The sequence below is a fragment of the Acomys minous genome, assembly GCF_964271855.1.
Source record: "Acomys minous genome assembly, chromosome: 18".
NCBI lineage: Eukaryota > Metazoa > Chordata > Mammalia > Rodentia > Muridae > Acomys > Acomys minous.
This window is the reverse complement of record NC_140501.1, coordinates 13,983,676-14,007,678: the sequence shown is the minus strand read 5'-3', so window position 1 is coordinate 14,007,678 and position 24,003 is coordinate 13,983,676. Positions and strand designations below refer to the sequence as shown.

Sequence of the window (24,003 nt, the reverse complement as noted above, 5' to 3'; positions counted from 1 at the left end):
CTTCAGATCATATAAATCTTTTGCCTTTTAATGAATTTATAATGCTTGTCTTTTATTATATCCTTCTTTCTATTAAGAAGTTATTTGCACACATTTGGTATTACAAACAAGGTGTATGTTGTTTTAACTATCACTTAGGGGTTTTTGTTGTTGTTGTTGTTGCTGTTTTTTGCTTTTCTGTGTTGTTGTGTTTTTTTGTTTTTTGTTTTCTCCTTTTGGCTTTAATACTAGTGATTTTTAAACTGTGTAAAGCTTTTGCATTCTATCTTGATTATCTTTCTTCAAATTATATTTCATCTACATCCACTGTAGAATATGGGTGGTTCCCTACTACTATGGCAGAGATAATGCAATTGCACATTAAATATTTAGTTCATGTTTATAATCTAAACACATCTTTATACATTTTTGACATATCAACAGCTGTAAGAATTTCTGACTTTAACTCTCGTGTTTGAGTGCTCGGCCATAAGGAGTACAACTGCCTGTGGGTGTGGCCTTGTTAGAGGAAGACGTATGTCACTGTGGTTCATTTTGTGAGGTCACAATGCTCCAGTGTGGCACTCAGACTCTTGCTGCTGCCTGTGGATCAAGATGTAGAACTCTCAGCTTTTTAACCAGTACCATGTCTAACTGGAAGCTTCCATGCATCCTACCATGATACTAACGAACTAATCCTCTGAAACTGTAAGGCAGCCATTACTAAATGTTTTCATTTATAAAAGTTGTCTTGACCATGGTGTCTCTTCACAGCAATGAAACCCTAAGAAAGAAGTTGGTACCAGGGACCATGCTTTTGTTTGAAGGAATGTGGATTTTGGGACTTTGGGTTAGGAAAGGAGCAAAGTGTGTTGCTTAATGGGCCATACTAGTATGAGCCTGAAAGACAGTGGTGCCCCACTTTGCTATTTGAACTGTGGCACCCCAGCTCAAGAGGTTTCAGAAAAAAAGGACTTTAGTATGTTGCCTAGAGATTGTCCTTTGGATATTTTGGTGAAAAATGTGGCTGTTTTTTGCCCTGGTCCAGAGTCTGCCTGGGGTTAAAGCAAAAATATTTAGATTAATTGCAATTGGAAGTGAAATTTCAGAACAGCCTAATGTAGTGCTTTTTTGTGGTTCACTCTTATGAAAAGGAGTAAGTTGAGCAAGGAAAAAATTCAAAATGTATATTTCAAAGGAGAAAAGGGACACACAAGGAAGTGGAATAGAGCTGAATCCTATGTCCAAAGTGATAGACATATTAAAAATATTAAATGAAACCAAGGGAGTGGTGGCCTCAGGCAAGACCCTACTGAACCAAGGTTCCATCTAGTGAAAAGGAATTATGAAAAAGTTTAAGTCCACTCGTGGCCGTTCATGCCTTGAATCTCAGCACTAAAGAGACAGAAGCAGGCAGATGTTTGAGTTCAAGCTCAACTTTATCTGCAGAGCATGTTCCAGTACAGTCAAGCTTAGGCAGTGAAAGAAACCATCAAAAACCAGAAAGCTGATAATGATGTAATTGAATCAGGGGCCATGTTCAAGCCCCATCAAACAGTGGAACTTAACAGCTTTGGCCACATAATTCCGGATTTAGGGTAAAAAACAGAAGAAAGGGCTTTGGCAGTATCCTTCTACCACTAGTGAAAGTCTCTGAGGACTTGTCTTTAGCAGAGGAGTCCCGGCATGTGAGCTTAGAAAGACCCCTGTGTGAAGCTGTGAAGGTGAAACCTGTATTGCCTTGGAGACAACAAGGTGTTAGAGATCCCAGAACTTTGTGATACCTGCTAAGAAAAGCTACTAATTTGGAAAGAAACCAGCCCAAAAAAGAAGTGTGTTGCAGTCAACAAAGCTGAAATGAGTTGGAGAACAGAAGAATATTTTGAGATCAGATGTGGAGATAGAGTTTGAAGTTTTCCCAGCTGGTTTTTGGTCTTGCTTTGGTCCAATATATCCTCACTATCCTTTCTGTACTCCATTATGCAATAGTAATGTGTACCCTGTGGCACTGTATGTTGGAAGTATGTAATGTGTTTTTTTATTTCATAGAGGATGACAGTTAAGAGGATTACCATGTGTCTGAGAAGAGACATTGGACTTTGGACTTTTAAACAGGGTTAAGACTATTAAAGACTAAGGGGAGTTTTGAAGTTGCACTGACTGCGTTGCTTCTTCGTTATGTTATGGCTACAAGCCTATGGGACAGGGAGTATGAAATGGTTGTTTGATAGAAATGGTCCCCATCCGATTTGAATACTTTGCCAAAGGTAGTGGGAAATATTAGGAGGTGCAACCTTGTGAGAGGAAGTGTGTCACTGTGGAGGTGAACTATGAGGTCATAATGCTCAAGCCACACCCCCTGTGGCACATAGTCTCCTGCTGCCTGTGGTTCAAGATGTAACGCTCTCATTTCCTTCTTTAGCACCATGTCCGTCTAGAAGTCACCTTGCTTCCTACCATGAAGATAATGGACTGAACCTCTGAAACTGTAAGCCAGCACCGATGAAATATTTTCCCTAACAAGAGTTGTAGTGGTCACAGTGTCTCTCCACAGCAATGTAACCCAAAGTCACCCATCATACATGCACTAAATCATACAAAGAAATCATATACTATTTTGTAAAACACTTGCTCTATATGGACAAAGTCATATCCCATTGTTGTTTTGTATATTTGAATACATGAAATTATTGAGAATGTAATGCCTAGCAACATTTTAGAAGAAGGACTCTGTGACTTAATTATTGGTTTTTGGCAAACCTAAATAGGCCCTGAAAACATTCTTTCTCCTTACTGGTTTCACTGTATTAGTAGTAGTAGTACCAGCAGCTGCTGCTGCAGTAGTAGTAGTAGTAGTAGCAGCAGCAGCAGCAACAGTAGACTACTGGGATTTGTCTACAATAGTCATACTCACCTTCCAGAAGTAAAGTACAATCAGTTAAATCAAAGACAGAAGCAAAATACCATATTTATTTGTCTTCTGGGAGAGAAATTAATTGTACTGAGCTTCTCTAAGTTTGTTTATTGGCTTGAGAGAGAACACACGGACACATATGCCTGTTTAAATTGTTATGCTAAATACTATATTTTGTAGTATACTACTATGGCTGTTTTGTTTTAAATTAAATCACATATTTTGAACACTTAATTGGGATACTTTTTCTTGATGAAACCACTTTCCTCTGTGACAAATCAAAAATAAAGCAGCAATTATTCTACATAAATCATCTTTACTATTAGGAGTTTATATGTGCTTATATATCTAAGAATTTAACTTCCATAGCTATTAGAAATCACAACAAATTTGGCAAAATGCCTATGACTGAATATTTGTTGGTAGTAAGACAAGCATGTGATGAAGTGGAAGGGTCACTCAGCAAGTAATTGTCTATACGATACTTTAAGAGATCACTGTGTGTATAACCTAGAGATCAAGATTGGTAATTGTTATTTATTTATTTATTTATTTATTTATTTATTTATTTATTTATTTTTTAAGATTGGTAATTCTTTACCACTAAACCTGGGAGAGTGAGGCCTAAAATTGAGGTGGACTAATGTCTTATGCAAGAAGCAACTTTGTTCAGAAGACCAGGCAATTTGTACTCTAATGGTTAAAAAGTATCAAATGAGTAAGATGTTCAATAACAAGGGCATGTCACATGGCTAAAACGTGTTTTCAATAATCATGAATAACAGCAGCAGAAGGAAACACCTGTCTGCTCCACCTGAGAGGTCCATGAAACACATCCCAAGGACAATTTTATGTTTTGAAGAAACTGAGGTCATAAGACTTCTGTCTTGTTTTCTAGGAGTGTTCTCAAAACATGCAGAATTCTCCTCACATAGTTCCATTCTTGGACCACGATCCAACATGTCAGGGAGAGAGAGAGAGAGAGAGAGAGAGAGAGAGAGAGAGAGAGAGAGAGAGAGAGAGAGAGAGACAGACAGACAGACAGACAGACAGACAGACAGACAGACAGACAGAGACAGAGATAGAGACAGACAAGGCAAAGACAGACAGAGACACAGAGGGAGACAGAGACAGAGAGACAGAAAGACACAGATACAGAGAACATCTAGACCACTTTGAGATCCTAAGCAGAGGAATGGTGGATTGGTAGTCTTAAATGGTTATACAGCACCAGCTAAAACTAAAAACATAGCCTGACATAGAAAGCAAATGCTTCAAGCCTACAGAAGGTGAGACTACTGAGTATGAGGAGTAACGTGAAGATGAACAAGCAGAGCCGGAAATGCGAGTTCCAACACCATAGCAATTACTAAGTGTTTAGAACTCTAATTTTGCCTACTAAACAATAGTATGAAAAATTGTCTGAATTAATCCAGACAAATAGCTGTATTGATCTCTGTAACTGCCAACATAATGCTTCCACAACTTAAACTTTCCCCAAATAGCTTTTAAGGAATAGTAAGTTACAACATAAAAAGCAATGTATGAATTCTGTTCCCATCTCATGTGATTTTTACACAGAAAACTCTAATGTTTTAATCTATCATTTCTAAACTATTGCTTTGTATGTTTAGGTTACAAGTTAACAGTACTTGCCTGTCTTTGTTCTTTACATCTGCCAATAGTTTTGGTTACCATCATGGAATAGGTTTATGTAATGCTTGTTTCTTCAAGCCTTGTGCACTAGGTGGAAGAGTTTGGATAATTTTAATCTTTCAAATCTCCTTTGTTTACTTGTTTATGTTAGAGTCAAGGTAGCTCAGAAAATATATTTTTGTTGTTATATGAGGCCACTAAATTGAAAGTGTTATTTGTTTATACTGTTTATAGTCAATTCAGTTTAACTCAGACAGTATATACTTCTACTTAATGGTATGTATTAATCTAACAGTTAAGATAAATACTCTACAGTCTTACTCTTTAAAGCTGTACTTTGTTAGTAAAGCAATAAAATAAGACATTGCATGCAGGGAGAATTCAAAAGAAAATAAAAGGAATAATATTTACAGCAGACAAAAGAATCAAATACATACTTGTAAAAACACATCATGAAAGGTCAATTGTAAAATGAAGACTGGTAACCCAATGAGAAGGACCAGCAACTTTCATTCCCAGGCACTAAAAATCAGAGCACTCAACTTTATGAGCTACAATTAACAGGTCTAAAATGAGAAGTACACTCCAAAACATAGCCCTGGGGAACTTGGAAAAAAAAAAGAAAGAAATCTCCTTGTACTACTGAACTAATCATCTGGGCTGAATATCAAAAAATGAAAAATAAATAAAGAAAACAAACAAACAACAAAAGAAAGACTTAACTGTGGACCAAAACTAACAATTTGACATGAATATACTTTCCATTTAAGAACTGCAGAAAACATACTCTTCACCCCAACAAATTAAATATTAACCAGGACCAACCCTGACAGTCCGCAACAACATAAAGAACATGTAACATTTACCTTTTCTGATGACAATGCAATAAGCCTAGAAAACATCAGCAACAAAAATGCGTAAATCAGCAGACACTTTGAAATTGAAGAATTTATCCATGAATAATGTACTAAAATAAATATACGGATATTATATATACATGTATTTATTAAAGAATAGAAAGGTGAGTCATGTAACTGATAGGACGGGGTGAGGCTAGAAAAGCCTTCATAGAAATTATTAACTAAGGAGAAAAAACCCACTATCATTCTGTAGTAACTTCTGAAGAGAGATCAGAGGAAAACACAATCTCCCAAGCTTCGTTGCTTCTTGCTGCCAAATGCCACTGCAGTGGCTGCTACTGTTGCCAGTTTCAAACCTGATAGATGACACCAGAGTTTTTTATCTTATAATATGCAGAATACCATCGTTTTAACAAGGGTTTTCCATGACTTCTTCAGCAGATCTGGATTGCTGAGATATGGAACTCTGTGGCCTGAGCAGACACAGGTTCTCCGTTCCTTCAGCTGCATGTGGCCATCATGAGACTCTCCTGCACCGAACTTGTAAGCAAATCTAGTCAATTCCCTTGGGTAATATTATTGGTTCATCATGTATTTGGGTTCTACAATCTATTGTTACATTCCTCTAGAGAACCAGGCCTAATACATATTAAGAGAGAATACAATAGTAAAAGTGAATTTTCCTAATGACCCTGGTGTTTACTAAAGCTGGCTTTCCAGATCCACTGTTTCCAAAATAGCTAAAGATTATCTTAGTACCATGGAAAATATTCACAATCCATGTTATAAACTGAAGAAATACACTTATAACTTGTATATAAGGCCTTTGAATATTTCTGGAAAACAAGAAATACAGGAAAGCTGGAAGGATTGTTTAATACATCTGAATAAAGTAACACTGGTAAAGAATAAGCTCGGAGATGCATTTTTTCCAGCTCCAGATGCACATGAACACATTAATGCCCTCTAAGTTTGTGCTGAGCATATATTTTCACTCCAGTAGCTACATGGTTAAAGGTGTGGATAAAGCATCGCATGATCTAATTATATTTTTGGGTGAGTTACAATGGAAGTGTCATGCCTAGCTACAAAAGTTTCCTGTCATTCAAGTGCAAATACTAATAAAGTTGTAGCATGCTGTAACTTAGCATACAGATATGTGGCAAGACTCAAGATGCTGAAGATGTTAAACTGTCATATTAAGATGAGGACTCATAAGCAACCAACCCCTACTCTTTGATCATGTAGTAGATCTATTTTCAACTTTCGGTCTTTTATGGTGGCTGCTTCAGTTTGTACCCTTATCACCGTGAATAAAATTTCTCTCTCTCCATACCTCTATGCAGTAAAATCCCTTGTCATTTTTTTTTTTTGTTTTATCTCTTATTTTAGTCTGACTAGAGTAAGATGAAATCTTAAAGCAGTTATTTATGTTGTCCTGATGGCTACAGATGCTGGGCATTTTAAAAACATTTCCAATATTGTATTCAATACTTTATACTTCTTTATGTGTTCTTCACTTTATCTGTTAATCATTCTTGAATTTATTCATGTTGCCTTTGGGTTCCTTAAATTGTGGCTTATACTTTTTATTTTGGAGTGATTTGTTTGTGTGTAAACTAAATTGCTTTTTTTGAGAGACTATTTTTATGAGAAAACTAATATTTGCTGAAAACATATTGCCTTGGCAATTCATGTTGTTTGCGTTTTTCTCATGGAATCAAGAAATACAGAGTAATCTTGTTGGTGGTGTTTCTTAGTATTAATAGTGTTCCTACCTTTGTTTAGTTGGTGTTCAGATTTCTGTTTATTGTTACCTCAGTTTCACAGGTTATTGACCAGATGAAGATGAATACAGGCTAAATGGTCCTTCTGTTGTGGATGTGGAGTCAAAATAGGCATGGATATCACTACTTTAATGTGTAGTCATTTTAAGCTGGGAATGGATTTCTCACAGTGATTGCTTTACTGTTTGGTGGTAGCAAAGGATACATGATACCTCAGTAGCAGTGATGGAGTTATAGCAGTGCTGGGAATATCTATATGTCAGTGAGATACTCAGATAGTAGGGTGGATTTGCAAGAGAAGCCTGATCTAAGTGGTATTCAAACCAATGATTGTTCCTTTTGTTTCAATACCTTCTATTCCTTACAATTAACTGAATGAGAAAAAGAAGACTAAAGCCTGTTTTATAAATGGCTATGGAAACTATACAAAGGTTATCTGGAACATTACCAGTGTACCGCAGGAGTCTCCTTCTGAAAAACCCATGAAAGATAGTGTTGGAGGCAAACCGTAACCGAGGACAGCTATTCAGCACTGCACAGGGTTATATGTTCAGATGAAAGGAAATATGGCCAACGGGAAACTGTAACTCCAGAGGAGTGATTGAATTGTGGTTTGTATGCTGTAGCCATTGATCATGCTGGATGGTTGAAAACTTCAAGGTAACATGGTTGGAAATTGTTGAGAAAAACATTTGAGAAATGTTTCTATGAAAACCATTTCAAACGGGCAAACATATAAAGATACTATTGTCACTGATAAAAGATACAACAACAAAAGATGAGCTGCGGAGGACAACTTAATAATCAAGATGATGCATTCTGGGGAAAAGATTCAACCTCCTTATCCAGCCATCCAGTTGTAGTTAAGTATGCCCATGGATAAAATCGCCATTGGTGCACAGATGGAGGTAGTACATAGCTACAAGAATATGAACTTCCAATCACCAAAGGTGACCTGAAATAGCTGTTAATGAATGCCAAATACATCAACATCTGAGAGCCACACGGCACTGTATCTAGTAACATTGTCAGAGACGGATTGTAGGTCGATTGCATTGGAACAATTCCATCATGAAAGGGGCAGCAGTTTGTCCTTAATAGAATAGAGAGACTTATTACAGTTATGGATTCAGCTTCTTTACATGCAATGCTTTTACTGACAAACCTATCATCAAATAATTTAAAGAATGCCTTCCCACTGCTGTTGTATTCCACCTTTGCAAGCAAATCTTTCATATCAACATGCCAATAAGCTTTAGGCAGTGATTTACTGGTCTTATATGGTTTTGCCCCATCTTGAAACATTGCCTTGATAAACCAGTAGAATGCTCTTTTAAAGCGAAAATACCTGAAAATCTTAGTAGGAATTCTACAGAAGGCTGTATGTGCTCCCAATCAGCATTTGATATACATTATTACTTACTCTCTAGGCAAAACTTTTGTTTCCTATTCCTAAACATTGGGCGTTGATATTTTAGAAGTGTTGATTCCAGAAAAAAGACGATGTTTACTCCCAGGAGTTACAGGAAACACTGAACCTGAAGGTTAGACTTAGCCTTGCCCTGATTGGGCCTGTAGTAACTTTAAGTTAACAGGCCTATAAAAGAGTTATTTTATCAGGGAGGATTGACCCAGACTTCCATAGAAAAATTGCACTACGACTTTATAGTGGAGGTAAAGAAAGGGATGTACAAAATGTAGGAGTCTTTTAGGATGACTCTCTGTATTAACATAATCTGTTAGTAAGGCCAATAGGACACTACAACTCAATTCAAGTAGTAAAATAAATGGGCCAGAGTTTACAGGAAAAGAAGAATGTGGAAAAATTTTGCATACTGAGGATAGAGAAAACACAGACAAGTTAGTATAAAATCTAAACAGAAGATATTATCATGTGGCTATTCATAGAAACAAGGACTATACTTGAAATGACTTCTGTCATATTCTGCTAAGAACATGTTCTTAAATATTTGCAAATATTTTAGCAGATATTTAAAATAGCTTTTATTTACTATTATTTCTCATGTAATATATCCTATGCTGAATTAATATCATCATAAATTGTAGTTTTCTACTGATTTTACTAATAGATTACGTTAACATAGAGCCACTTAAGTGTTGTTAAGTGAAATAATCCAGGGGCACACACACACAAGCTAATACTGTCTTTACTCTCTACCACTGTCTTGAGTGGTGCCAACAATTCTGCCTCTCTACATTTCTAAGTGCCTACTCATTTCTTTGTTCCAGGCTCCAACACTACATGGCATTCACTGGGAATCCTTAGTCCACTCAGGCTAAGGAAGCAGTTAGGCTAGCTGCAGATCCTTACCTCTCCTTTATTTCTGTAAGTCTAATAACCTAGTTCATCCCCAGCTCTCTGACACAGCACCTGCCCCAGCCTCCCAGCCCTCTCTGCCATAACAGCCAGTGAATCACATATATATTCCATTCCAAACATCCTTCTCCTGAATAATTGCCTAACCCCAGTGGCCAATTTTGACATTTCCTGAGAACTACAGGCCACTCCAGCTGGCAAAGCAGATAGGGCAGCTGCTGATCTTGATCTATGACTCCAAGTCCAATCATCAATCTCATTCCTAGCTCTGTAGCAGAACAATCGCTGCAGGCTTTCTTCACTTTCATATTCTTAGAGGACTAAGCTTATCCTGAAAGAATACCCTGCTTCCTTCCTCCTATGGACCCCGTTTGCCCATGCCTTTTAGCATATCACCAATATGAAGTGTCAGCCCTATATACCTATAAATATCTTTTACAAACCATCCCCAGTGGTCATACCTATGAGGATATCAGAAGAATTTCCTAGCAAACAACCCATTGCCACCACACTTAAGAGTCAGAGAGGACAACAGAACACCCCCCCCCCCAAATCCACCAACTCAACAAAAGCAAGACATCAGCAAACGCTATCACAGCATCCTCTGAGTACTGAAACACAACCGAAGGCCAAGAAAACAGTGTAAACAATTATGATCAATTCCTTTAAAGTGGAAATTAATAAATCACTTTTTAAAATCTTGAAAAACACACATAGAAGTGGAATAAAACTAATAAAACAATTCATAACCTCAAAGTAGAAATAGAATTCATAAATAAAGTCCAATCTCTGGGAAATCTGGAAATGAAATAGTTAGGAATTAGAACAGGAAACACAGAAGTAAGCTTTACCAACAGTATACAAGAACTGGAAGGTAGATATTAGACACTGAAAGCATAATATAAGAAATTAGTAGATTGGTGAAAGAAAACATTAAATCTAAAAGAAAATATTGGCACAAAAATTTTCAAGATATATGGAAAACCATGAAAAATCCAAATATAAGAATAATAGAAATATAAGGAAAAGAAACCCAGGTAAAAGACCCAGGAAGTTTTTCAATAAAATCATAGAAGTAAATTTTCCTAACTTAAAGAAGGAGATACCTAAAGGTAAAATAAACGTATAGACACCAAAGAGTTCTGCTGAGAAAGGAAAGTCCTCTTGGGTACACAACAATTAAATCACTAAACATACAGAACTTAAAAAAGGGAAAGAAATAAAGAAAAAATTTAAAAAGAACATTAAATGCTGAAGGGAAAAAGATCAAGTACCTGTAAAGGCAGATTTATTAGAATAACACATATGAACAATGTCAATATACAAACACAGTGCAGCAGAAGTGATAAAAGGAAAGTTCCAACTCAAAGAGGTTAATTACACTCAAGAAAGCACAGAAAATAAATAATCCAAGGGCAGGAAATAACCACACACACAGAGAGACACACACACATACACACAGCACTACCACCATCACAACAGCAGAAGCAACAACAATAACAAAAACAAAGCAAAAAATAACAGGAATCAACAAGCAATGCTCATTCATATCTCACAAAATGAATGCTTTTATTTTCCGAATGAAACAAACAGAATGGGTGAGAAATTAGGATCTATCCTTCAAATGTATCCAAGAAACATGCCCTACATTCAGGAATATATATTACTTCAGGGTAAAGGGATTGGAAAAATGATAAATTCCAAATAAATGTCAGTAAAAATAAACCTTATGCAGCCATTCTAATATCTGACAAGAAAATTGTAAATCAAAACTAGTCAGAAGAGATGGGTAAAGCACTCCATATTCATCAAAGGAAAAGTCAACCAAAGAAAGATTGAAATTTATAACAACTATGCATAAGACACAAGAGGAACAAAGTTCATAAAGAAACACTTTATAGCTTAAACTGAGTGTTGATCATCACACACTTACAACAAGAGGCTTCAATACCCCACTCTTGTCAACAGACAAGTCATCCAGACAAAAACATTGAAATTCTGGAAGTAGCTGTTATAATTATGATGAACCAACATATGGTCAGACTATTTCACCCAAACGCAAAAGAATAAACATTAGTTTCCTCACTTCATGAAGCTTTCTCCATAATTAACCAAATACTCAGACAAAAAGTTAAGACTCATAACTTACAAATAATTGAGATAACACCAGGCATCTGATTTGACCACCACAGATGAAACATGGATATTATGTATAATAATATAAATGCATATGTTAAAAAGAAATATAATAAAACATTTAAAAACAAGAACAACAACAGAAACAAAGGCATGTTTACAAACTCAGGAAAACTAAACCACACTAATGACTGAAAAAGAGTTAAGACTTAGAAGCTAATAGAGAAATTAAAGACTTTGTATAATTCAAAAAAACATGAATGCAAACATATCCAAATATATGGAAGAAATTGTAAGAAGTTTTAAGTTGTAAATTCATAGCACTAAGTGCACACATAAAAATAAATTGACAGGTCTCATAATAGAAGCTCTCGACAGCACACTAGAAGCTCTAAAACAAAAGAAAAAAATTCATACCCCAAAGAAGTAGGTGGCAAAAATAAACAAAATCCATGCTAAAATCAATGAAATGGAATCAGTCAAACAAACAAGAACAAATAAAACAGTGTGAAGAATCAATGAAAAAAAGAGTTGGATCTTTGACAAAATCAACATATTTCTGAAACAAAATTAGAAATGTAAAGAAGACACAACAATAAACACTGAGAAAATCCAGAAAATCAAAAAGACATTTCAAAACATGATTTCACCAAACTGGACATCTAAAGGGAATGGATAATTTTCTCTATACATATCACTTATCAAAGTTAAATTAGATCAGAACTACATTCCTTAGTGAAAAAGAAGCAGTCATTAAGTCTTTTATCCAAAAAGACCCAGAAAAAGGTAGTTGCAACACACATTTCTACTAGACTTTCAAAAGAAAAGTTAATGCCAATATGCTTCAGATTATTCTGCAAAATGGAAAGAGAAGGAACACTTCCCAAAACATTTTACAAAGCCACATATATTCTGTTATTAAAACCACATAAAGATGCAACAAAGAAAATTAATTACAGACCAATTTCCCTTATGATGCAAAACTCTCAATAAAATACCTGCAAGCTGAATCCATGATCAAAAAGATCATCCACCACAAGCAATTAGGCTTTTCCTCAGAGATGTAAAGATGGTTAAATGTATGTAAATCAATAAATGTAATCCACTCTAAAAAAAAAAAAGATAAATCATGATAGTCTCATTTTGTGAAGAAAAGGCCTTTGAAAAATCCAAAACCCCTTCATTAAAAATGCTCTGGTGAGATTGAGAATATAGGCAACATACATCAACACAATAAAGGCAGTTTAAAAGAAGTACATGCCAAAATCAAATTAAAAGAACATACAATTAAAACAGTTCCACTAAAATCATTAAAAAAAAAAACAAGGTTTCCTACTCTATGAAGCAAAAGACAACTGAATGAGTTTAAGTGGATACAAATTGGAAAGGAAGAAGTCAAAGTGTCTTTATTAGCAGGTTATATGACAATATATATCAGCGACCTTAAAGTTTCCACAAGAGAACTCCTGCAGCAGTTACATGCCTTCAGAAAAATAGTAGAATACAAAATTAACAAAATATAGCCTCTCCTGTATACCAACAAGAAGCAGAGCATGAAATAAACCACAGAAACATTGCATTTCCTAATAGTCTTAAATAAAGTATTTCAGGTAACTAACCGAACATGTGAAACGCTTGGATGATAAAAACAAAAAACAAAAAACAAACAAACAAACAAACAAAAACTTTAAGACATTGAACCAAGAAACTGATGAAGATTTTAGAAGCTGGCAATAATCCCATGTTCATTATCAGTGGCATTACTCAAGTAGATGTCCATAATACCAAGCCACTGACAGATCCCATGCAAGCCTCATCACAATTCCAACATAATTCGTCAGAGTTCTGGAAAGGACAAATTTCAGCTTCATATGGAAACACAAAAACTAAGTATAGCTAAGACAATACGAGTAATAACAACACTGAGGATGGCGTCAACATCTCAGACCTCAAACTGAACTACAAAGCTATAAAATAAAAATAGTATTAGCACACAAAATAAAGACACTTCAACCAATGGAATTAAGTTGAAGAGGCAGGCAGTAATCTACCCACCTATGGAAACTTTAATTTATTTTAATAAACAAGACAAAAATACACATTGAGAAGAAGACCTACATATTCATAAAAGGGTTTCTGATCAAATTGAACTGATGTATAAGAAACAAAACCAAGCTATACTTATCAATCAGCACAAAACTCAACTCCAAATGAATCAAAACATAAAATCAGATACTTTGAACAAGCTAAAAGATAACATGGAGAAAAGCTATAAACTCTTTGGCATAGGAAAGGACTTTCTGAAGAGAGACTTGTTAACACAACCCTAATATCATCAATTAATAAAAAAGGGACTTTCTGAAACCTACAAGGTTGGACAAAGGGCAGCCTATAGAATGGGAAATGGTTTTTAAGAACTACATATCTGATAGAGGGCTAATATCCAAAATATATAAAGAATTTTAAAATCTAGACATTAAGTACAAAATTAATTAAAATGGGTTACTGATCTAAACAGAAAATTCTCAACAGAGTAATTCAAATGGTTGAGAAGCACTTACAGAAATGTTCTACATACATTCTTAGTCATGAGGCAAATGCATATGAAAATTATTTTGAATTTTATCTTCTGTATTAATTATTCACTTTACATCCTGTTCATACCCTCCTCCCTCCTCTCCTCCCAGTCTGACCCTCCCTCCTTCCTCCCCAATTCTTTGGGAACAGGGGAACCTCCTGCCCTCCCACTCAGCTCATCAAGTAGCATCAGAACAGATTTCATCCTCTTTCAGGCCCATCAGGGGGAAGTGATCCAAAACCTGTAAACAGAGTCCATGTTAGAGAAATCCCTGTTCCCTTACTAGTGGACCCACATGAAGCCTGAGCTGATCATCTGCTACATCTATGTAGAGGTCCTAGGTCCAATCCATGCAGGGTCCTCCTTGGTTAGCTGGGTCAGGAGGACAGAAGGCCTGCAGAGAAAAGGAGAAATGGCAGGTGGGAGCATCTCTGTGACAAGCTGGAGTCCTAAGTCATAATATGCCTCTGGGAGGATATGAAGGGAACAGCTATGGCTGGGCTCCGAGTAACAGGGGCCATGGAGACTGAGGAGGACACTCTCTAACTAGACAACACTCTTAGTGGAGAAGGGAGGACACCAATGCACCCACAAAAATTTTGATCCAAAACTCATCCTGCCTACAAGCAATGTAGATATTTCACCTTACACCACACAGAATAGCCAAGGGTCATCCAAAAAAAAATGCCAGATTATACTGGCAAGGATGTGCAGTAAAGGAAGTCCTCATCCATTGCTGGTGGGAGCATAATCTTGTACATACACTAATGAAATAAGTTGCCAGTTTCTCAGGAAGACAAGAGTTGAACTGCCTTAATACCCAGTTATGCCACTATTGAGTACATAACCAAAGGATGCTTCCTCATACCATAAGTCACTTGTTCAACTATGTTCAGTGCTACTCTATTCATAAAACTAAGCTATTTATAACAGACTAAATGTCCATTAACAGAAGAACTAATAAGAAAAACAGTATTACCATTGCACAGTGGGGTATTAATCAGCTGCAAACAATAACAAAAAGGACAAAATCATGAAATTTACAAGTAAATACATGGAACTACAAAAAAAATCATCTTGATTGTGGTAACTCGATTGTAGAAAGAAAGTGTTGTATGCATTCACTTACATGTGGATATCCACTGTGTAGTAGATGATAATCAATATATACTCTGTTGAACCACATAAGTTAGGTATAGAGTGAGAGACAATGGTAGGATAGATAGATTCTCTAGGAAAAGGAAATAAAGTGAGCAATTACTGATGGATGGTAGGGGTTGGGTGCTGGAGAGGAGGATCCAGTGGAGAGGGAGAGAGATGTGTGAGACAGCTGAAATAAAGGGTAATTTGAGGGGTAGAATAGAAACCTAAGATAGTAGAAGTTTCATAAAGTATAAAACTTACAAATGTAATCTAAATGAAATTGGTAAAACTTGACATAGGCAAAGCATTAATTGATGGTCTTTGTTCAATTCATGAATCCTGCATTTAGGGATTCAGTGATATCTAGCTGCGTTGTCGGTAAAGGGGCATCATAAGAACCCTCAAGATTTTCAGGCTCTTGCGAAGACTATAGGCTATGCTCTACAAACTCACAGTATCCAGACTCTATTGCTAAGAACAGTACTTTCACAACATATTGAACAAGAGCAAGTGCAGCTGGTGCCGAGTTAAAACCTTTACTCTTATGTTTGAACATCTTTGTTATAGGAAGGTAGGTGCTCTGTATGCTACAAGAAGAAAAAGGTAAACAACTCAGCTAAAAAAAACCTTTAATATAAAATCCTATCTGCTAGGCATGTTAGGGCAATGGTGCTCTGAAGCATGTATGAGTAACCACCAATATCTGACTTGATTGAAGTCCACTGCACTAGTTGTATGCACTACCTAACACTGGTTATGTGACCAGGAGTCTAAGAGTAGATATCCACGGGATCAAGGCTAATCCCAGATACTACTGTCAAAAAATAATAGTCCTATCAATAAGATGACTATTACTCCCAATGACTTTCTACCATATTCATAGATCATTTACTTACTTAAACATTATCGGAGAAGCTTTCTTATGCAGCAGATATATTTAGAACAAATGCAAAGGCCCATAGCCAGATGTTAAGCCTTGGAACACTCAGTGCTATATGGGAGATCTCAATGAAATGCTTCCCCTCAGAGCCTGAAGAACCCCAGTGCAAGAAGAGACAGAAAAAGGATAAGAACCAAGGGAATGGAGCAAACTAAGAAAACATGGTCCTTTAAAGAGACAGGAGATTTTATATATATATATATATATATATATATATATATATATATATATATATATATATATAAAATATATTATATATATATATATAATATATTATATATATTATATATTATATATATATGAACTCATAGAGACTGAAGCAGCATGTGCAAGGTCTTCATCTGTACAAGGTTCTTTGCATTCATAATATGGATACTAGTGTCATTTACATGTGAAATTCCTGAGTGTATGAATGAGTAGGTCTCTGTGTCTTGTGACTTCTCTAGTGATCCTTTTCTTCTGTTTGTTCACCTTGACCAATGCTCATGTGTTAATTTTTGTTTTAACTTACTACATCTTAGTTTAGTTATTATTATCCCTTACAAGTCTATTTTTTTCTAGTGAGAATATTAATATACATGGATCTAGATGGGAGAGGAAGATGGCAAGAAGTAGAAGTAGAGGGAGGGGAACGATAATCAGAATATATCATGTGAAAAATCTAGTTCCTATGAAACTGAGGGAGGCCAAATACAAGCAGCAGGAAACAACACTGAGCCGCCAGTATGACACTAGTCTTCTAGGTGGCCACCCAGGTGCCATGAATCTAGTTAATAAAAATTTAATTAGTGAGTCTGCCTAATAGCAAGCACACCCCTCTGTATAGGGTCACTACAAAAACCTTAACATTACTTTCAGGTTCAGAGGTGCATAGGTATGCTTTCTGTTACTTTCCTTGAGTCTTCTCTAAATATTTTTTATCAAGTATGCTTTCCTGAGATTTTGCCCTTGTAAATTTCAAACTCTCCACACATTTAGTAGCCTAGTCTGAGTGCCACTGCTTTTTTTTTTTTAACCTATTTAGATTAAAATGGGTTCAGTTTATTCAGTTTTGTTCTTGGGTGCTTGATTCCTTGCTTCAACAGCTGCTTTTGCTTCCCTCCCCTTGTTGCTGTTGTCTGCAAGAGTGCAAAGCCAAAATAGAAAACAGGCCGAGTTCACAGGCACGCTATTTTTCCTAGGGTCCTGGCATACTTCCAAGCATCTATACCTTTGATGTCATTCACAGTAACTCAGTCTCACTTTACAAAACAAAACAAAACAAACAAACAAACAAACAAAAAACCCAAAAACATTCAGATTAACTTCAGACACAAAAGGTTAGAAATAATAGGTACTATACAGTTAGAAATGAGAAAACCCAGGTGATTAAAAAAATGACTATCAACTTAGAAATAAATTAAACTCGAAAGTGTTTATATTGCATTGCAAATTTGAGTTGGTTTTACAGATGCCAATTTCTTCTTTTGGGAAAACAGAGTTTCCTTTCAGGAAAAAAAACTTATGTATAACATGTGGGTTATTACTGACATATGTTTTTACTATCAAGTCCTCCATACAAGGCCAACTAACACATCCCTATTCTTAGCAGTTTTGGAGAGATTCCTAAATGATACAAAGATCTGCTATTCAATACAGTAGCCAGTACTGTGAGTAATTTGCGAGTTCCCAATTACTTCGTTTGATTATTTTCTCTTTTGATATATATGTACAAAACCATCAAGTGTTACATTACATATTACAGATACTGGAACCAAAACCACGATAATAATGGTAATAAGACTAATTACTATCATGTCACCATTAAAACTAAAGTATGTAAAGGTGAGAACTACTCACAAAATTCCTGAGGATATATTGAAGGTAAATATTACACTGTTAAGTTAAATATTATCCAGGACTTACCATAAAATAATGAAACATTCAGGAACACATAGAAAGGAGCTTGGAGTGTTTCAGAGTTTTTTCCTAAGATTTTATTTATTCATTACGTATACATTGTTCTGCCTGTATGCCTTCACACCAGAAGGGGGCACCAGATCTTATTATAGATGATTATGTGCCACCATGTGGTTGCTGGGAATTGAATACAGAAAAGCTGAAAAAGCAGACAGTGCTCTTAGCTGCTAAATCAACTCTCCAGCCTCCAGTATATCAGAGATTTAAACATTAATAAGAAGCAAAGACTTACTATGTATATAGCAGCATTCACTGCAAAATAGCTTTATATAAAACAAAGATATTTGAGAATCTAAAAAAAGTAATATAAATGAGAACTCACAGCAAATTTGACTTCTCTAACAGCTTTAGGTGATTTTTCAAAATAATAATTTCATATGCTCTTATTGAATCAAATTAATCATAGAGAGTGAGTGATACTGGTAATATTTGTAAAACAATTGAAATTGTTATTCAGTACCAGGAAATTAAGTTTTTTACTTTTTTTTTTTAAGTTGGTAAAATAAAGCTACTCAGAAATACACCCACAATAAGATTCAAAAATATTAATGGCTAAAAAGCTGTTTCAGTCAATAAACTATCATGTAACATAAGATCAACAAACAAAGATAAAATTGATAGGAGAAATTTGACTATATAAACTATAAAGAAGGAATTGACTAGATACCTGTGGACTTCCTGTAATCACATATGTGACTGTGTGTGTTTGGTATATGACTGGCAGGTATTTAGAACATACAGCCAAGTGTTCCTGCTGACCTTAGGAAAACAAAATGTACCCAGAATCCAGTAGATTAAGCCAGTCTCTATATCAGATGTGCAAGAGTAAGTAGTTATACAGGAAGAAAAAAATAAGCCAAGACTTTTGTTTCTGCTGAAACTTCACTTCCAGCCTCAGAAAATGTGAAAAAAAAAGAGTAGATTTCATTATGTTCTGTCTACTACTTGTGAGAGAAAACAAGACTCCAATTACAATACAGGTAATAACGATTAGACAATATAGGAGTGAAACAGATAAACAATTCTGATCTCTTTGTTTTGCATATACTTTGTTATATTGTTTTTCTTCATATTTGAATGAAATAAGAAAAATATTTTATTTGTAACATTTTTAATCAAATATTTTGTGTGTGAATATACAACCTCATTGTAAAGCTCTTAATATGATTATTTAGAATATAATTATTGGAACTTGTTCTCAAAGAATGAAATCATCACTAAGGATGATGGGTGTGTTTATAAGAGGGAATGTATAAAATTGCAACAGCGTGCAGGCACAAAAAATATTTGCTAGCTGCAATGAAATTAGATATTTGGAGCTGAAGAAATTAATTGTAAATGTAGCTCATAGCTTTTGAAACCATCTTATAACTCTGTCTGTCCCAGCAAGTGAAAGTGTAAGTCTATACCCATTTGCTCAAAATGTTTGTGAAAGAAACTGATGCAATTGTAATATTGATACACAATGTTTAAAATTATATGAAAGAATTTAGCTTAGTTTGATTTAGCTTCAGCCGATTTCAAATTTATGCTAAAGAATGAATGGCTTCTCTTCTCCCCATAAATCTGAACAGATAAGAAAGGACACAGTTCTAGAGAGAAGCCCTTCCCTTCTCATGACAATTTGAAGAGACTCACTACCAGTAACTCATGATCAAAGTGGTATTTTTGTTATCTTCTTTATTGTCATAAAATTGCAGATACTATACTTGAGCTACAGGGAGTAGAAAATTCTCTTTTACAAATTGCTCTAGCTAACCAGGTAATATATAAACTACAGAGAGATCAATTTATTTTCCTTTTCATAGGTAGAAGAAAAGTGGGTCAAATATTTTGGGATTGGTACACTTTCACAGAGAAAAAGAAATTCATTTGTAATTACATGGGTGCACATTAGTTTTTAATTAGTGTGGGGGGGTAAAAAAATTCAGCCTCTGGATGAAGTCATATAGTACATTCTGTCAGAAATTATGTAAGAGAAAACTCAGTGACTTATGACAATAAAAGGTTAAAATTAGTTACATTAATTTGATAATAACCAAATATAGACATTGCAGCTCTAAAATGCAAAGAATTAAGTAAATAAAGGGTAGAATAATTTGAAAGATACTTGGTGATCTGAGATAACTCTTCTATGAATTACATTTGATTTAATATTTTATTTTTCCTTTATAATTTAGTCTTGTCAGCACAGTATTGATTAGAAGACAAGATTTTATTTTATCCACTAATAATATTTAATATGATGCTCTTTTGTATAATATTAAAGATTATTCACTGACGTGTATTTCTTGCTTACCTGTTTGCTTTTCACTTTCTTATCTATTGGGTTTTTATTTTTAATATCTACTCTTTTGTTTTTCGATTTCTCCTCATTCTTTTTCATAATAACTTTTTCTTTTACCTTTATGACTATGAATTTAATAAGCAATTCATAAATGTTTTCTTCCACATTTTTTGGCCACCCACAATTGTTTTGCTAGATTATCATACTCCCACTCTGATTGTTTCTCTATGATATAAATCATAGCAATATTTTTTCTTCCCTAAATGAAGGCCTTCAAGAAGTGGGACAGCATTATCCTAGCACCCAGTTATGAATGCGTATACAACCCACTGCTCCTCTGAACAATTTGTGTTTTAAATAAATACAAATCATGATAAATTGATTAATTGTTTTAATATTCTTGAACTCTGGTGTACTCTCTTGGACTTAGATGTGAGTATATTAGGACTGAGACTCCCTCTCTATCAAAGTGTATCATCCTTTTAGTACTGATAAGGCTTAATTTTCAAAGCACTTCTAACTAAAATCTAGATTCACACTTGGACATTACAGATCTTTCCACCTGAGATATGTGACCTAAGACACAGAAATAATTTGAAGAAGCATACTATAAAGTGGGATTTGAGAACAATGTTACCATTAGTAAATTTGTAATGATAATTCTAACGTTAATGTCATTGCTATAATTTTTTTTATGTCATGATAAGTAAAGAATGGATTGCTTCTATGTATAGTATCAATGTATTTATAAAGGATATTTGCAAGAAACAATACGTGATAGTTTTGGGAAAAGTAAATTTAATTCTATAAAGTGACACAATTCTTGGAATCAAAAGAGTGAGTAATGTATTAAAAGTTAAGGAATTTACTAGAAAGAGTGTACAAATTAATAGAATAAGAGCTGTGTATATAAAACAGCACCCATCTTCAAGCTTGGAGCTAGGACATGCAGGCTTTAGGTGTTGCTAACTTACATAGAATATTAAATTATAGCCTGGAGTATATATTTTGGGAAAATTAGGAATATGATTGAAAGAAAACAGATTCTGGTCCCAAATATATTGATATACTCAAGCACTTGAAAACTCAGATTTTATAAATATTCTGTATAAAAGCAATCATGTTTTCTATTTCAAGATTTACATGGCATCTTTGTTAAAGAGAACAGAAATGGTTCTGCTTACAAAGCATCTGGACCAACATCATTTTTGACAACATATAACACTGAGAAAAAAATCACAGTGTAACAGGACCATGGAGCATTAGGTCTGTTGGCGAGATAAAGGATTTACATACATAAAGAGATATAACATTGTTCATGTGTACTGGTAAAAGCTTGCAGAGTTTGTGAGTATCAAGATAATCAATAACATGGTATAGAAATTAGAATATAAACATAATTTAGAGAGATAACTGATATAGAATTTGTCTCATTTAATGCAGAACTTATTGTAGATCAACAATGAACAGTTTTACTGATTAACTGGAAAAAGCAGTGGTACTTTTTTCATGTAGCAAAAACGCAATTGCTTCATGGTACATCATGAAAATGGGAACAAAAGGTGGAAGCAGATAAAGACTGATGTTCTACACCTGGGGAGTGGTGTACACTTGTAATCCCAGCACTCAGTGAGGCAGAGGCAGAGGCAGAGGCAGAGGCAGAGGCAGAGGCAGAGGCAAAGGCAGAGGCAGAGGCAGAGGGAGAGGCCAATGGAACTCTGTGAGTTTTGAGTCCAGCCTGGTCAACAAAGCAAGTCCAGGACAGCCAGGGCTACACAGAGAAACCTTTTCTCAAAAACAAACCAAAACAAAATAAAATACAACAAAGCAAAAAGTAAATAAAGAAATAAAAATGGACAAACAAAAAGAATGACAGTCTGAAAAATTATTCTCAGTCTGAGGGTAGGGTTCTGTAGACAATGAATATATGAGGCATTCCATTAAGAGGTAGACCTAGCAAATTTGAGAAAATCAATGGTGAGATCCTATGTGATCTGGGGCATAAGCTAAGTGACATGGCAATAGATATTATTCCTTTATACTAAGAAGATGAATAGTCCCTTACAGATCAGAGGCCAGGTGGTGATGCATAATCAATAAATACAACTGGGTCAAATTAGCTGCCATTGGGGACACATGTACAGAGAGACACCAATAAGGTTACTGAAATAAAAATGTCATAGAGACAGCCAAAAATGTTATTGCTCAATCTATATAATCAAAATAATAAATTATGGATGATCTGAAAGTAGAGAGCAGCTGCTGTAATAAAAAATAATTATCCTTTATCTGTTTCTGGATCTGATCCAGTTTTTTGACCTGGTAAAGCACTGACTAATGGAAAGACTAAGTCAGTAAGAGGAAGAGAGATGTAGCTATGGTATCACAGTAGGTATATGCAGTTATGATTTATCCACTTCCCTCATAAAGAGAGGATATATGTGGCATTCCTCCCTGTGAAAACACAGAAATAAGTGGGGGAGGGTGCCAGGATATTTAAAATTCTGCTAATAGTTTCTGGATGACTCGTGAGAAGCTAAAGGTCATACGTCATCTCTCTAAGCATCTCAACAGAGGGATTGGTCAATTGACTTGTAGCCTGGCCCTAAGATTGAATAGGTTGAAATTAATTATAACAGGAAATTCCTATAAACATAGGCCTTATGTGATCCCTATGAGATCAGTAATTATTTCATCATCATTGAAAATATCTACTTGGATGAATTCTGAAGGATTACAATGTATTACTGAAAATAGGGCAAAGTATAGAGATAGCAACTCTGTGCCAAAGATAATCTCAACGGATGTACTTAACAAGGTCAGAGAAACGTGAATGTTGAAATGTGCTCAGTAGTCTCTCTTTCTCTACCAAAAGCAGTCTGTGCTGTTTAGGTGTGGTTTCTACTGTTCTTTAGGCCCATCTGTGGTAATATATTCTTCACTGACTTATGTGGGAGCACATATACCATTCAGCATGGTCCTACCCCTGGTTAGGTAGTCCTAGGTAGCATAATAAAATATATATATATATATAATGAGCAAGCTGTAGAAAGCAATCCAGTGAGTCGCATTCCTCCCTGACCTCTGCTTCAGTTCCATCCTCCAGGTTCTTGTCCTACTTGAGAACTTATGTCAGCTTTCCTCCACGATGGACTGTGATTTGGACATGTAAGCAAAATAACCTCTTTCTTCCACTGGTTGGTTTTAGTCGTTGACTTTATCACAGCAAGAGAAAGTAAAATAGGCCACAGTCTTGATTCATAAGTTCATCCCAGTGCTACCTTAAATGCTCCTTACTCTATCAGTGTAATACATTATGAAAAAATCTGAGATTTATAACATCAAAAAGAAACTCAAATTGTATAACAATTTGCTCACCTCATTTTAATTACTAGAAGAATAAGACCTAAGATAATTCATACTGTA

General features: G+C 35.2%; 1 protein-coding gene across 14 annotated transcripts in view; it reads left to right on the top strand.

Annotated features, from left to right (window-relative positions):
- The first annotated feature begins 596 nt into the window (after positions 1-596).
- LOC311589605 (uncharacterized protein) overlaps positions 597-24,003 on the top strand; it is a 138,749-nt gene continuing 115,342 nt past the window's right edge. For 10 of the 14 annotated variants that reach the window (XR_014776579.1, XR_014776580.1, XM_084768100.1 and 7 more), the window contains exons 1-3: positions 597-687; positions 2,402-2,467; positions 5,848-5,952. The gene's annotated coding sequence lies outside the window, so the exon portion shown is untranslated. Of the gene's footprint in view, positions 688-2,401; positions 2,468-5,847; positions 5,953-23,670; positions 23,746-24,003 lie in introns of all 14 variants that reach the window. The other 4 variants (XM_084768097.1, XM_084768109.1, XM_084768103.1 and 1 more) reach the window with 3 other exon arrangements.